Source organism: Grampus griseus (genome assembly GCF_964374135.1).
Source record: "Grampus griseus genome assembly, chromosome: 10".
NCBI classification, from domain to species: Eukaryota; Metazoa; Chordata; class Mammalia; order Artiodactyla; family Delphinidae; genus Grampus; species Grampus griseus.
The window spans coordinates 31,447,783-31,463,219 of NC_139004.1; positions in this window are offsets into that span (position 1 = coordinate 31,447,783).

The window sequence follows — 15,437 nt, forward strand, 5'->3', positions numbered from 1 at the left end:
CTTCCTTACTCCAAGGCTGTATGGCCTTGGGGAAGTTGCCTAACGTCTAGGAACCTTAGCTTCTTTGTCATTACAGAGGGGGCAATAACACCACTACCGAAGTAGTGCTGAGAGAGTTGAATAATTAATTTACAGTGCTAAGTGCAAGTGCCTTGCTTAGAGTAGTAACGCAATAAATAAATCTTTTAGGAAAGCAGTGGAAGAACATAAGCTTTTAGTTCAATGGACCTCAGTTTGAATCCTGACCCCACCAATTTTTAGCAGTGTGATCTTGGGCAAGTCACTTCTGCATCTTAGTTTTATTATTTGTTTAAGAGGCATGGTATTGGTATAGATCTGACACAAGTATGTGCAGCGCCCAAAGAAAATAGCTCAGCAAATAACTATGATAATCCCATTTAATCTCAGTAAGAAGCCTCTCATTATATTCTCTAATGTCAGAAGTTAATGTTCCTAACACAGCATTGTAAGTCAACTATACTTCAATAAAAATATTTAAATGAAATTAATGGTCCTATTTTTACAAATTTAGAAGTGTAGGTGTACATTTCACACCCCCTAATAATTAATGGATCATTTAGGCATTAATCATCAATGGCTGCTAACTCACAAAAAGAGAGACAACCAAAAGTTGTGTGCCTCCTTATGAAAAATAAAATATTCTTGCCAAAAAAATCTAACTTGAATTGATCGAGCCACTATATCTAATTATCTAGTTGCAAGAAACACAGGACACAGTTAAACAATACAGAGCTACTTGCAAGTTTATATTAGCCACTATAAACAAGTACATCGTCCTATACAAAGCTAAAATGTGTTTCACTGCATGTGTATGAGCAGGATGGGGTGAAGTTAATTGTGGGGAATCTAAGAACCAGAGGACAGGAGGGCTCTTTAGAGAGACCACTTCTGAAGAGAGGGTCAGTTAATGGTTCTGTTAAAGGTTACTCCTCCTTTACCACCTTCCACCCCCACCTATGGCCAACTTGGTGCTCAGGCACACCGGGAGGGCCCAAGTTCCCACTGACCACCTGAAGAAAGTGGTGCAGGGGGTGATCCCCTCATTTTCATAATAACCCAGTGTCCTAATTTTCAATAAGAATTTTGGCAAAGGAGTCATACTACCGATAGGATCCTTTCTGACAGCCACAAACAACCAATTTACATTTTCCCAGACAGAGGAGGAAACACAATTTGAAACAAATAATTCCTGCATTCAATATCATTTGGCCCCTTAGTTTCACCAAGTTTCCCGGAGAAATTTTATACCATGGTTTCGAAAAATGAAGCCAAAGCTACAAGTTTGTCTCCTTCCTTCCACTTTGGGGAACGGTTGGAGTAACAGCTAGGTAGCAAGAGGAGAGCGGAAGAGGGAAAGGAGGAAATCATTGGTCACTAGATGATTCACAATCCATAGAGCAGAAGGATGGCCAACCTCTCCAAAACCTGAATGTCCAAAGGAAGTTTCTACAACTTTGTAAACTTACTTCAGTTTTCAGACTGGTGTGAACTGAGCATATCAGGCACCCGTGGAGCTGGTGGGAGTGGGGGTGGGCACATTCAGCTGAGTGCCCAGGAGGGGGTGGGATCGAAGGGAGGGCAGTGGAGGTACCTCTGAAATGAAGAAGAACTCTCCTTGGTGGTGGTTTTCCAAGGCAGTAGGTTCTGTCTAGCTGCTCCCGTCTTGGCTTACTTCCTCCTTTCTGCCTGCACTTTACTCCATAATTATCAGCAAGGTGATTTGCTGGAGGGCAAGGGGGCAAGTGTGGCTAGGACTGAAACTGGGCAAAGCCCCTGCCACACCCAGGCTTCGTCCTGCCCACATCATCTCCCTGCCAGGTCACCGCAAGCTGCTGCGTAGCGCATCTAAAAAAAAAAAAAAAGGAAAAGAAAGAAAAGAAACCCTGTACCTTAGCTATCCATCTTTTATTCCCCCTCGACCCCCTCCATCCCCAGCCTTAGTCTATCTGTCTCTATCGATTTCCCTATTTTAGACTTTTATGTGAATGGAATCATATAATATGTGGGCTTTGGGGGTTTTTTGGGCCATGTGGCTTGCGGGATCTTAGTTCCCAGAGCAGGGATTGAACCTGGGGCCACAGCAGTGAAAGCGCCAAGTGCTAACCACTGGACCGCCAGGGAACTCCCTATGTGGGCTTTTGTGATTGGCTTCTTTCACTTGGCATAATGTTTGCAAGTTTCACCCAAGTTGGAGCATGTGTCAGTACTTCATTCCTTTTTTCTTTTTATTGTGGTAACATAAAATTTACCATTTTAAACATTTAAAGTGCACAGTTCAGTGGTATTAAATACATTCACATTCATAACCACTACCCATCTACAGTACTTTTTCCATCTTCCCAAACTGAAACTCTAGACCCATTAAATACTACCTCTCCATTCCCCCCTCTCTCCAGACGCTGGCAACCACCATTCTGCTTTCTGTCTCTATGAATTTAACTCGTCTAGGTATTTCATGTAAGTGGAATCATACAATATTTGTCTTTTTGAGACTGGCTTATTTCACTGGCTTATATATTTACTTTCATTCTGGATTGTTTACAGGAGTATAAAAATAAAATAGATTTTTTATATTGATCTTGGGTCCTGTAACCTTGCTGAATTTGTTTATTAGTTGTAATAATTTCTAGTGGATTCCTTGGATTTCTTATATACAAGATCATGTCACCTATAAACAGAAATAGTTTTGCTTCTTCCTTTCCAACTTGGATGCCTTTTATTTCTTTTTCTTGCCTAACCAGCCTGGCTAGAACCTCCACTACGATATTAAATAGAAGTGGTGAGATTAGACATCTTGTCTTGTTCCTGATCTTCAAGGGAAAGCATCCAGTCTTTTTTTTTTTTTTTTGAATTTTTTTATACAGCAGGCTCTTATTAGTTATCTATTTTATACATATTAGTGCATATATGTTGATCCCAATCTCTCAATTCATCCCACCACCACAATCCCCTGAGCATTCAGTCTTTCACCATTAAGTATGATGCTAGCCATTTGTTTTTCATAGATGACCTTTATCAGGTTGAGGAAGTTCCCTTCTACTCCTAATTTGTTGAGCGTTTTTATCGTGAAAGGGTATTGGGTTTTGTAAAATTATTCTTTGTCTACTGAGATGAACATGTAATTTTTGTTTTCTTTTCTATTGATAGAATGGATCACATTCATTGATTTTCAGATATTGAACCAATCTTGCATTCCATTTCTTTCCTTTGTATTCCTGAATAGTATTATACTGTATGAATACATCATATTTTTTATATCCATTCATCCACTGGTGGAAATCTGGGTTGTCTCCAGTTTTGGCTATTATGAATAATACTGATATAAACATTCCTGTAAAAGTCTTTGTGTGGACATAGGTTTTCATTTCTCTAAGGCAGATACCTAATTGTGAAATTGCTAGGTCTTATGGTAAATTTATGTTTATCTTTTTAAGAAACTGACAAACTGTTTTCGAAAGTTGCTGGTACCATTTTACCTTCCCAATGTGTAAGATTTCCTGTTTCTTCACATCCTGGCCAACATTTGTTATTGTCTATCTTTTTTATTTTAGCCATTCTAATGGGTGTCAGATGGTATCTCATTGTGGTTTTAATTTGCATTTCCCTGATGGATAATAATGTTGAACAGGAGGTAGGGCAAAGCATAGTCCATGGCCCTTATAGGGGTTTCCATGGGAAAGACAAGGAAGAGCAAGAGAAACAGTTTAGGATTGGCTACTTTGAATAACTATGGTGGGCTATAAGCTGTAGGGGTAGTCCCTAGTTAGCTGGCACGTAGACCTAGCATGATTTAGGGTAAGGGAAATATAGGTTTGGTGTGTGAGAGTTAGATAAGAAGGTAGCTGGGGATATAAACCCTGGATTGGTTGGTTTACATATGAAAGGTATGCTTGTAGGTAAGTTATTATCTTTACGAATTACCTACCTTGGGAGGGGCAGTCTCTCCCCAGACAGAAAGGTTTTTTTAAAGATGTCAAACCATTATAATATATGGAAAATTTACAATGTGTTTATGATATATTTTTTTTCTTTTTTTGGCCACGCCACACAGCTTGTGGGATCTTAGTTCTCCAACCAGGGATCAAACCCGGGCCCTTGGCAGTGAAAGCATGATGAGTCCTAACCACTGGACCTCCAGGAAATTCCCTTATATATTTTAAATATACATTTCTAATCCAAATCTTGTGGTGTACTTTTTTTTAAATAAATTTATTTATTTATATTTATTTATTATTTTTGGCTGCGTTGGATCCTTATTGCTGCGTGAGGGCTTTCTCTAGTTGCGGCGAGTGGGGGCTACTCTTCGTTGCAGTGCGTGGGCTTCTCTTGTTGCCGAGCACAGACTCTAGAGCGCACAGGCTTCAGTAGATGTGGCGCGTGGGCTCTAGGCGCGCAGGCTCAGTAGTTGTGGCACACGGGCTTAGTTGCTCCACGGCATGTGGGATCCTCCCAGACCAGGGCTCGAACCTGTGTCCCCTGCATTAGCAAGCAGATTCTTAACCACTGCACCACCAGGGAAGCCCCTTGTAGTGTCTTTTTAACTCATTCAAGAGTACTGGCAAAGTCAGTCCCTTTTGTCAAATACTTCATCTTTCAATTAAAATAAACAGGTTAATAATGGCCCTGTGATGACAACATCTCACTCTGAAGTTTAATGCTAAATAAATTGAGAATATATGGCATCTTGCCATGAATTTATCCTTGAATGAAATAAGGTGGCATCACCTGCTGTGTTTCTTACCTACATTCTCTTTGTTTTGTTCTCACAGGGCCTTCCCTCAGGAGAGTCTTTGATAGTAATCAGGGAGCATAAGAGGGGAGGTGGCTAGGTAAAAATTACCATCACTCCAGCCACACTCCACAACATATCTGAATTCAGGACACCCCATCATGGGCCAAAATACCCCATTCTTAATCATGCTTGCCCAAGACAGAAACATATACAGCCACCCCTCTCACCTGCAGGGCATTGGTTCCAGGAGCTCCATGGATACTAAAACTCGAGTATGCTCAAGTCCCTTGTATAAAATGGCATTGTGCAGTTGGCCCTCTGTATCTGTGGTTTGACATATGTGGATACATAGTGTCTGCTGTATAAGACAGAAAGAGACAGCAAGTCCTACCACAGAACCCTGAGGAAAGAGGACCCTTTTGCCCTTGTTCCACAAATTTTTACACACTAGGGAATTAATCCATGCTTTTTTGTTGAATTTTTTTCAACTTTTTATTTTGAAGTAATTATAGATTCACAGGAAGCTGCAAAGGTAGTACAGAGGACTCCTCTGTACCCTTCACTTCACCGCATCCCCGCATTGGTTACATAACTGTAGTACATTATCAAAACCAGAAAACAGATTGGTGCAATATGTGTATAAAGTTTTATATCATTTTATCATGTATAGATTTGTGTAACCAGCTCTGCAATGAAGATACAAAACTATTCAATTACCACAAAGATCTCCTGATACCCTTTAGAGTCACAACACCCCTCCCCCAACTCCTGTCCTTAATCACCGGCAACCCCTCATCAGTTTTCTATCTCTGTAATTTTGTCATTTTGAGAATGTTATATAAATGAAATCGTGCGACATTTTGAGGATTTTTTTTCACTCAGCATAACGCCCTTGAAATCCATCCAGGTTGTTGTATGTATCAAGTTTGTTCCTTTTTAATGCTGAGTAGTACTCCATGATGTGGATGTACCACAGTTTGTGTTACCATTCACCTACTGGGGGACATTTCAGTTTTTTTCAGTTTGGGGCTACTACAAATAAGCTGCTATGAACATTCATGCATCAGTTTTTATGTGGATGCAAATTGTTATTTGGTGGGGATAAATGTAGAGGAGTGGGACTGCTGTGTTACATGGTAAATGTATGCTTTGTTTTTTAAAATAACTGCCAAACTATTTTCCAGAGTGACTATACCATTTTACTTTCTCATCAACAATGCATGAGAGATCTAGAGATTCAGTTTCTCTGCATCCACACTAGCATTTGGTACTGTCACTTTTTTTTTTTTAATTTTAACTGATCTAATAGACCTAATATCTAATGGTAGTCTTAATTTGCATTTCCTTTTTTTTTTTCTTTTTCTTTTTGCCGTGCCTCACAGCTTGCAAGATCAACCCTGTGCCCCCTGCAGTGGAAGCTCAGAGCTCTAACCACTGGACCAGCCAAGGAACTCCCCTTAATTTGCATTTCCTTGATGGCTAGTGATGTTGAAAATTTTAATCATGTATTTATTTTCCATTTGTATCTTCTCTTTGGTGAAATGTCTCTTCATGCTTTTTGCCCATTTTCTAGTGGGTTATTTGTTTTTTTGTGTTTTTTTTGCGGTACGCGGGCCTCTCACTGTTGTGGCCTCTCCTGTTGCAGAGCACAGGCTCCGGACGTGCAGGCTCAGCGGCCATGGCTCACGGGCCTAGCCGCTCCTTGGCATGTGGGATCCTCCCGGACCGGGCACGAACCCGCGTCCCCTGCATCGGCAGGCGGACTCTCAACCACCGTGCCACCAGGGAAGCCCGGTTATTTGTTTTTTACTGTAGAGTTTTGAGAGTTAGTTATATATTCCAGATAGTAGTATTTGTCAGATATGTGGTTTGCAAATATTTCCTCCCAGTCTATATCATGTTTTTTCATTCTCTCAACAGTTTTTCACATAGCAAAAGTTTTTGAATTGATGGATTCCAATTTATGGGGTTTTTTTCTTTTATGGGTCATGTTTTTGGTATCAATTTTAAGAGCTCTTTGCCAGGCCCTAGGATCCAAAGATTTTCTCTTATGTTTTCTTCTAAAAGTTTATTAATTTTATGTTCTATATTTAAAACTGTGATTTAAATCTATTTCATTTTTCTGAGTGATTGTAAGTGGTATTGTATTTAAAATTTTTGTTTCCATGTGTTCGTTGCTAATGATAGAAGTACAACAGAATTTTGTGTATTTACCTTGTATCTTAAAACTCCACTGAATTCACTTTTTAGTTCTAGGAGTTTTTGTAGATTCCCTGAGATCTTCTATGTAGACTATCATGCCATCTGAAATTGGAACAGTTTTTATTTCTTCCTTTCCTATCTGTATAAATTTTATTTCCTTTTCTTGCCTTACTGCACTATCTAGATCTCCCAGTACAGTAGTGCTGTGTTGAATAGATCACATTTATTTTTATTTAACAAATTCATACTTTTTACTTTTCTTTTCTAAGCACTTTACAAATATTAACTCATTTAACCCTCATAACAATCCTGATTCAGGTACTATTGTGTTATCATTCTTATTTTACACATGAGGAAACTGAGGCTCAACGAGGTTAAGCAATCTGCCCTACAGTTACCTACAGCTGTGTAAAAATTACCGCCAAGGACTTCCCTGGTGGTCCAGTAGTTAAGACTGTGCTTACACAGCAGGGGGCGTGGGCTTGATCCCTGGGCAGTGCAGCCAAAAAAAAAAAAAAAAAAAAAATTACCACCAAATGTAGTGACTTAAAACAACAAGAACCGTTTATTATCTTTCACAGTTTCTATGAATCAGGAATTCAGGGATGGCTTGGCTGGGAGATTCTGGGAGATTCTGGCTAGGGGTCTTTCATGAGATATCAGGAAGATATCATCTGGGACTCTTGTCATTAAATGCTCTATTGGGATAGGAGAATCTGTTTGCAGGTGGTTCTGTTTGCAGGGCAGTTCACCCACATCATGGGTGAGTGGGTGCTGCCTGTTTGGGGAGGTCTCAGTTTGTCTCCATGTGGACCTCTCCTAGGGCTGCTTGAGTGACCTTATGACGTGGTAGTCGGCGTTCCCAAGAGCAAGCAATACAAAAGAGCAAGGTGGAGGATGCAATGCCCTTTATGGCATAGCCTCAATAGTCATACATTAATCACATAGACCAGACCTGATTCAGTGAGGTACAGGACAACTCAAGGATATGAATATCAGGAATCAAGTCATCTTGGAGACTGGCTACCATCATAATCACTGTGCTACACTGCCTAACTATAGTGAGATTTGGGCTGAGTGAGAGGTATGACTTATGTAAAGTGGGAGAAAGGCAATTGAGGAAGGGCAGCTGGCATCTATTTTGAGAAAATAGATCAATTTTAGGAAAAGAACATTTGGAAATTGAGTATCTGGAAACTGAGTCTCTTAAAATTATCTATACTGTGAACATCTTGGAAAGTTGCCTTATTCCCCAAACTGCTGTCCTGAATGACTGTTCTGTGCCTTCTCCAACCTCCTACACTTTCTCCCCTTCTCATTCTCTACTGATGACATTGCTTCCTAATCTACAGAGAAAATTAAGGCATCCACCACCACAGCTACCCACTGGTAGCATCTGTACCTAGCATCTGCCTGCCCTCCTCCTGCTATAGGTGGACTGTCTCTGCTCCCAAGGCCAACTCCTTGACTTGGGCACTAGATCTCTTTTTGGGAATTCCCTGGTAGTCCAGTGGTTAGGACTCTGTGCTTTCACTGCCAAGGGCATGGGTTCAATCCCTGGTCCGGGGCGGGGAGGGGGGAGGGGCGGGGCGACTAAGATCCCACAAGTTCCGAGGCACGGCCAGGAAAAAAAACAGATCTCCTTTCCTCTTAACGACTCAAGGACATTGGGCCTGTCAGCCGTTCACCCCTCTATCTTCAGTTTGTCCCATTCCCATCATTCCCATCAGCAAATATATAAGGCTATATTATCATCCTTTTTTTGTGTGTGTGTGTGTGTGGTATGCGGGCCTCTCACTGTCGTGGCTTCTCCCGTTGCGGAGCACAGGCTCCGGACCTGCAGGCTCAGCGGCCATGGCTCACGGGCCTAGCCGCTCCGCGGCATATGGGATCTTCCCGGACCGGGGCACGAACCCCTGTCCCCTGCATCGGCAGGCGGACTCTCAACCACTGCGCCACCAGGGAAGCCCTATCGTCTATTTTTAATTGTTTTCATGGTTCACGGTGTTGTTGGAGAGACAATTTACAGGCCCAACAAGGCCCATAAATAAACATAAACAACATATGAAAATGAAAATTTTAAGTATAAGGTAACAAATGATAATGTGCTAAGTTGCACCGATTCTTTATAATGCAATAGAGACTTAGAAAATATAGAGAAAAGTGTGGTTTTAGGTGGTATAGAGAGAGAGCTGAGGACAGCTTTCTAAAAAGCTATATTTGTCAGAGTTCTCAGTCTCAAGCAATGGAAATAGATTCTGATTTTAAGTTAAGCTAAAATAGCACACAGAATCACTGGGAAAGCTGGAGAACCAGGATCAGAGCCTAAACAGCTACCACCATGGCCCAAACCACTCTATAAATAGTGTCTAGTGAGGACACTGTTGTCCACTAGATGTCACACCTCACACTGTTGACACCATCAGGCAGCGACCTGAGCTCGGCACTGCTGCCACAGCTGCCATGGAAACTGGAAGTTGCTGGTGCCAGAAACACTCTTCCATTGACTCTGCTTCTTTTCGCCAATAACTCCAGAGTCAAAGTCTAAAATAGCTGCATCAGATTGACCCAGCCTAGGTCAGTGCCAGCACCCAGCTTCAAAAGCGGGTCGGGAAAACAAATATCTGGCATTTTCAGCTTCTATAGTGAGAAGTGGGGTCTGCTTCATAAAATATTCATAAGGTGGGACATTCTTAGATGCTGAACAGCCTCCATCCCCCCGCCGCAAGAGAAGTGTCCACCTACAGTTGGCCAAAGCTAGAGGGCAGGAAAAGAAAGGGAATGGTCAGTCAAGAGATCAAGTAGTGGTCCAAGGTAGTGGGAATGAGCCTTGAAGAGCCTGGAAGGAGCATTCGAGGAAGGAAAGGTTAGAGGTCAAGAGCCTTGGAGAGTTCCAGGGAGAGTAGGAGTGGTCTTCGTATTTGGATTGAGAGGGGTGTCTTGTGACCAAGGGCAATTTCAGGCAAGTGTGGAGGTAGAAGCCAATTACAGGGAATTATGGAGAAAATGAGTACAAAGACAGGAAGGAATCTGGTATTGAAAATATTGAAAGTGTTTGCCTCTTTTAATCATCACAAAACCACAATGTGATGTGTGTTGATTACTTTATGAAGATGATCATTTTTAGTGGTTTAATTTATTTATTAGACATTTATATTCCTCTTTTGTGAACTGTCCGTTCATATATTTTGGTTATTTTTTTATTAAGGTCTTTGTTTTTCTCCCAACAAATTGTAGGTGCTTTTCATAGACTACAGGACTGGATTGAGGGTATGAATTTTGAGGAAAGGAACTTTTTCTTCTGTTCAGCAGTAAGAGTCAAAACAGGCAATTTTCCTTACAATCCTCTGTGAAAAAGGCAGATTTATTTCATTTTTAAAAATAACAGGGGGGCTTCCCTGGTGGCGCAGTGGTTAAGAATCTGCCTGCCAATGCAGGTGACACAGGTTTGAGCCCTGGTCCGGGAAGATACCACATGCTGCAAGCAACTAAGCCCATGCGCCACAACTACTGAGCCTGCACTCTAGAGCCTGCGAGCCAAAACTACTGAGCCCGTGTGCCACAACTACTGAAGCCCGCACGGCTAGAGCCTGTGCTCTGCAACGAGAGAAGCCACCGCAATGAGAAATCCACACACCACAATGAATAGTCCCCGCTTGCCGCAACTAGAGGAAGCCCAGGCGCAGCAATGAAGACCCAAAGCAGCCAAAAATAAATTAAAAATAATAATAATAACAGGGACTTCCCTGGTGGCCCAGTGGTTAAGAATCCATTTTCCAATGCAGAGGACGCAGGTTCGATCCCTCCCTGGTTGGGGAACTAAGGCCCCACATACCGCGGGGCAACTAAGCCCCTTGCGCCACAACTACTGAGGCTGCGTGCTACAACTACTGAAGCCCACGTGCTGCAACTACCAAAACCTGCATGCCTAGAGCCAGTGCTCTGCAACAAGAGAAGCCCCCGCTCACTACAACTAGAGAAGGCCCAGGCACAGCAACGAAGACCCAATGCAGCCCAAAAAAAATAAAATAAATAAATAAATTTATTTTAAATATATATATATAACTCACATACCATAAAATTCACCTGTTTTAAAGTTCGCAATCCAATGGTTTTAGTATATCCACCGGGTTGTGCAAACATCACCGCTATCTAATTCCAGACAATTTTCAGTCCCCTAAAAAGAAACCATAAACCTAACAGTGGTCACTCACAATTTCTCCTTCTCCCCAGCCTCTGGTGATCAGTAATCCTCTTTATGTTTCTGTTGATTAACTTACTCTGGACATTTAATATAAATGGAATCATACAATATGTGTCCTTTTGTGTCTGGGTTCTTTCACTTAAAATAATGTTTTCAAGGTTTATCCCTGTTGTGGCATGTATCGAAACTTCATTCCTGGGACTTCCCTGGTGGCGCAGTGGTTAAGAATCCGCCTGCCAATGCAGGGGACATGGGTTCGAGCCCTGGTCCAGGAAGATCTCACATGCTGCAGAGAAACTAAGCTCGCAAGGCACAACTATTGAGCCCACACGCCACAACTACTGAAGCCCGTGCACCTAGAGCCTGTTCTCCGCAGCAAGAGAAGCCACCGCAATGGGAAGTCCACCCACCGCAACGAAGAGTAGCCCCCCACTTGCCGCAACTGGAGAAAGCCCGCGCACAGAAAAGAAGACCCAAAGCAGTCAAAAATAAATAAATAAATTTATATATAAAAAAAAACTTCACTCCTTTTTATTGCCAAATAACATTCCACTGTATGGGTATACTACATTTTGTTTATCCATTCATGAGTTAATGGAGATAACGATAATTACTGATTACTATTCATTGACTAGAATAGGAAACCACAAGTCTATAGTGACATAAATGAATTGAATGTACAGTGAGGAATGAGATATTTACAATTTCATATACCTCCCACAAAATATTTATTAATTACTAAAGAAAAAAGTAACTTCACAGCCTGGCAGACACTACCTTCATCAAGTGACGAAAGTGGACATTATCAGTACTGGGAGGGAACGTTTGAAACCTTGCACCACCTGAGAGGATGCAATGAGAGTAAGGTATCATCCTTTCTATACTATTCCTATCAAAGCTGCATAATCTGAATCCAATCATGAGGAAACCCCAGCAAACCCAAGCTGAGGGACATGAAATAACTGGTCTGTAATCTTTAAAAATGTCAAGGTTATGAATGTCAAGCAAAGAGTGAAGAACTGTTCTTGATGAATAAGACTAAAGAGATATGACAATGAAATGCAATGTATGATTATTTATGATTACGATCTGGATGTTTTGGGGACGACTAGAGACTCTTGAAAGGAGTCTGAGAATTACATGGTAGTTATGTATCAATGTTGGTTTGTATTGTATTGGAGTTATGTAGGAGAATGTCCTTATTTTGGAAAATACCTGCTAAAGTACTCAGGAGCAGTGGGTAACAGGTAGCAATTTACTCTCAACTCAAAAACAGGAAAAGCTCTACAATTTGTACAATTTGCACTTTTTTTTCAAAATAAAAATATGTAAGAAATACAAAATAAAAAAATGAGAAGAAAAGAAGCACGTGCCTACAGCAACTTTGGATCAAGAGGAAATAAAAAATTGAAATGGGGATTAATTAGGAAACCAGGTTAGCCTCAGATAATACCTATCTGTTAATAGGCTAGATAGCTGGTCTATTATTGGGATAGATACCAACTGTACTAAGAAAGAGCTAGATTAGCTCAGGTGTACAGCCTTAAATTAAGGTTTATTTAAATCACCAAATAAAACTTTCAATTGGAATTTCTATAGGAAAATTATCTTTGTTATTGCAAGGGTGAAATCCTGTAGGCCTAGTTTCCCCCATTTATACAATTTTTTTAATGTTGCTGTTCTTAATAAATCAAGGTTTCTGAGGTATTACAGGAAAGATGGTTAGGTCTATAGATTATTTTGTGTGTGTGTGTGTGTGTATAAATCAAGTTAATTACTTTAGGGAAGAGCTAAAATTATAATGAGTGATTAATTTGTCTTGTTCTGAAATGAAATTATGTCAGAGTATAACTACTTAGAATTAAGGTTCCTGGTTCTTTTTAATTTAATAATTATTTTGTTTGTAAAACTTTTTAAAATGAAGTGATAAACCATCTAGAAAGGAATGAAGAAAAGCATTGTATGTAAAATCCTACAGGACACAGCGGAAGAAAATGCATAGCCTTAAATATTTCACTATGAAATAATTTTTTTTTAAGAATTCATTGCCCATTTTATGAAACTAAGAAAAGAATGACAAAATAAACCCCAAGTGGAGAGAAATAATATAGACAACAACAGAAAATAATGAATTAGAAAACAAAAACAATAGTAGAAAGGAAAAAAATAAGTTCAAGTGTTAATTATTTGAAAAGACCAATAAAATATATCAACATTTCATGAATCTGGTTAGGGAAAAAAGAGAGCAAAAATATCAAGGTTAGGGGCTTACCTGGTGGCGCAGTGGTTGGGAGTCCGCCTGCCGATGCAGGGGACACGGGTTCGTGCCCTGGTTCGGGAAGATCCTGCGTGCCACGGAGCGGCTGGGCCTGTGAGCCATGGCCGCTGGGCCTGCGCGTCCGGATCCTGTGCTCTGCAACAGGAGAGACCGCAGCGGTGAGAGGCCTGTGTACAGCAAAAAAAAAAAAAGAAAAATCAAGGTTAGGAATAAGAAAGGAGATACATTCACAGATACAAAAGAGGCTGAGAGAATTATGTGCAGCTCTACAGCAACAAATGTGAAAAACTAGAGGAAATGGATATTCTCAAAGGAAAAAAATTACCGAAACTGACCTATGAAGAAATAGAAAACTTGAAAAGACAAGTTATCACAAAAAAAGATCAGGAAGATGAATACAGATTTACCCTTAAAGAAAGCACCAGAACCACATGGTTTCACAGCTGTATTTTATTTCTTTTAGCAAACAGATGATTCCAATGGTGTTTAATTATGCTAGACTATAGGAAAAAAATAAGAATTTTCATGCTTTTTTAAAGTAGATCTTGTAACTACTTATTTGATTTCTTTAATGGTTATAGGTTTATTCAGGTTGTCTATGTCTCCTTGATATAGTTGGGTAAATTGTAGTTTTAAAGGGAACCAATCATTTGTGCAAATTATCAAATTAATTGGCACAAGGTTGTTCATATTGTCTCATAACTTTTTAAACTATGCTGATCCACGACTGCCAATATGGTGGTTTAAGCACAAGCTTGTCTGGACAAGGAGTGAGTGGGAGCAGCCTGTACCCGGCTTTCCAAGTAACAAGCCCTAGGTATTAGGGCTGTGGCCACCCACAGGGGAAACATTTTCCTAGTTCACACAAAGGTACTGTAAGGGCTAGTGGTAGCCTAGCTATAACTTATCTGTAGCCCTCTTTTCTAAGATTATTTATTTGCTCTCTCTCTTTTTTCTCTTGATCAATGAATTCTGCCAGAGTTTTGCTTATTTTATTAGTTTATTTCAAAGAATAAAATAAATATTTATTTTTATTTTATTTGTCTTTTTACCATCTCTGCATATCTCTGTCGTGGCCTCTCCCGTTGTGGAGCACAGCCTCCGGACGCGCAGGCTCAGCGGCCATGGCTCACGGGCCCAGCTGCTCCGCGGCATGTGGGATCTTCCCGGACCGGGGAACGAACCCTTGTCCCCTGCATCGGCAGGCGGACTCTCAACCACTGCGCCACCAGGGAAGCCCTCTGCTTTCATGTTTTATTACTGCCACTCTTCCTCTTTCTTCAAGATTACTGTGCTTGTTTTCTTCTTAAGTTTTTGAACTGGAAATTTAGATGAATAATTTTTAACTTTTCTTTTGTAATATAAGTATTTAGGACTACACATTTCTCTTTATGAATCACTTTATCTGCATCCAATGAAGGTTTTTTTGGGGGGGGGTTGTTTCTACACTTATTTTTTTATTGAAGTATAGTTGATGTACAATATTATATAAGTACAATATAGTGATTCACAATCTGATGAGGTTTTTATTTAATTCTGAAAATGTTCACAAAGTTGCAAGAATTGTAGTGATGCCCAAATACCCAGCACCTAATTTCTACAGTTAAGATTTTACTATACTATATTTGCCTTATCACAGAACTTTCCATTTATCCATCCCTTCTTCTATCAATTTCAAGGATCTTATTTTTGATTCATTTCGAAGGAAGTTACAGACATTAGTACATTTGCTCTTAAACACTTCAGCACACATATCACTACCTGGAGTTCAATATTTTTTTAAAATTTAATTTATTTATTTTTGGCTGCATTTGGTCTTTGTTGCTGCGCACAGGTTTTCTCTAGTTGTGGCGAGCGGGGGTTGCTATTTGTTGTGGTGCGTGGGCTTCTCATTGTGGTGGCTTCTCTTGCTGTGGAGCACAGGCTCTAGGCACGTGGGCTTCAGTAGTTGTGGCTCAAGAGCTCTAGAGTGCAGGCTCAGTAGTTGTGGCTCATGGGAT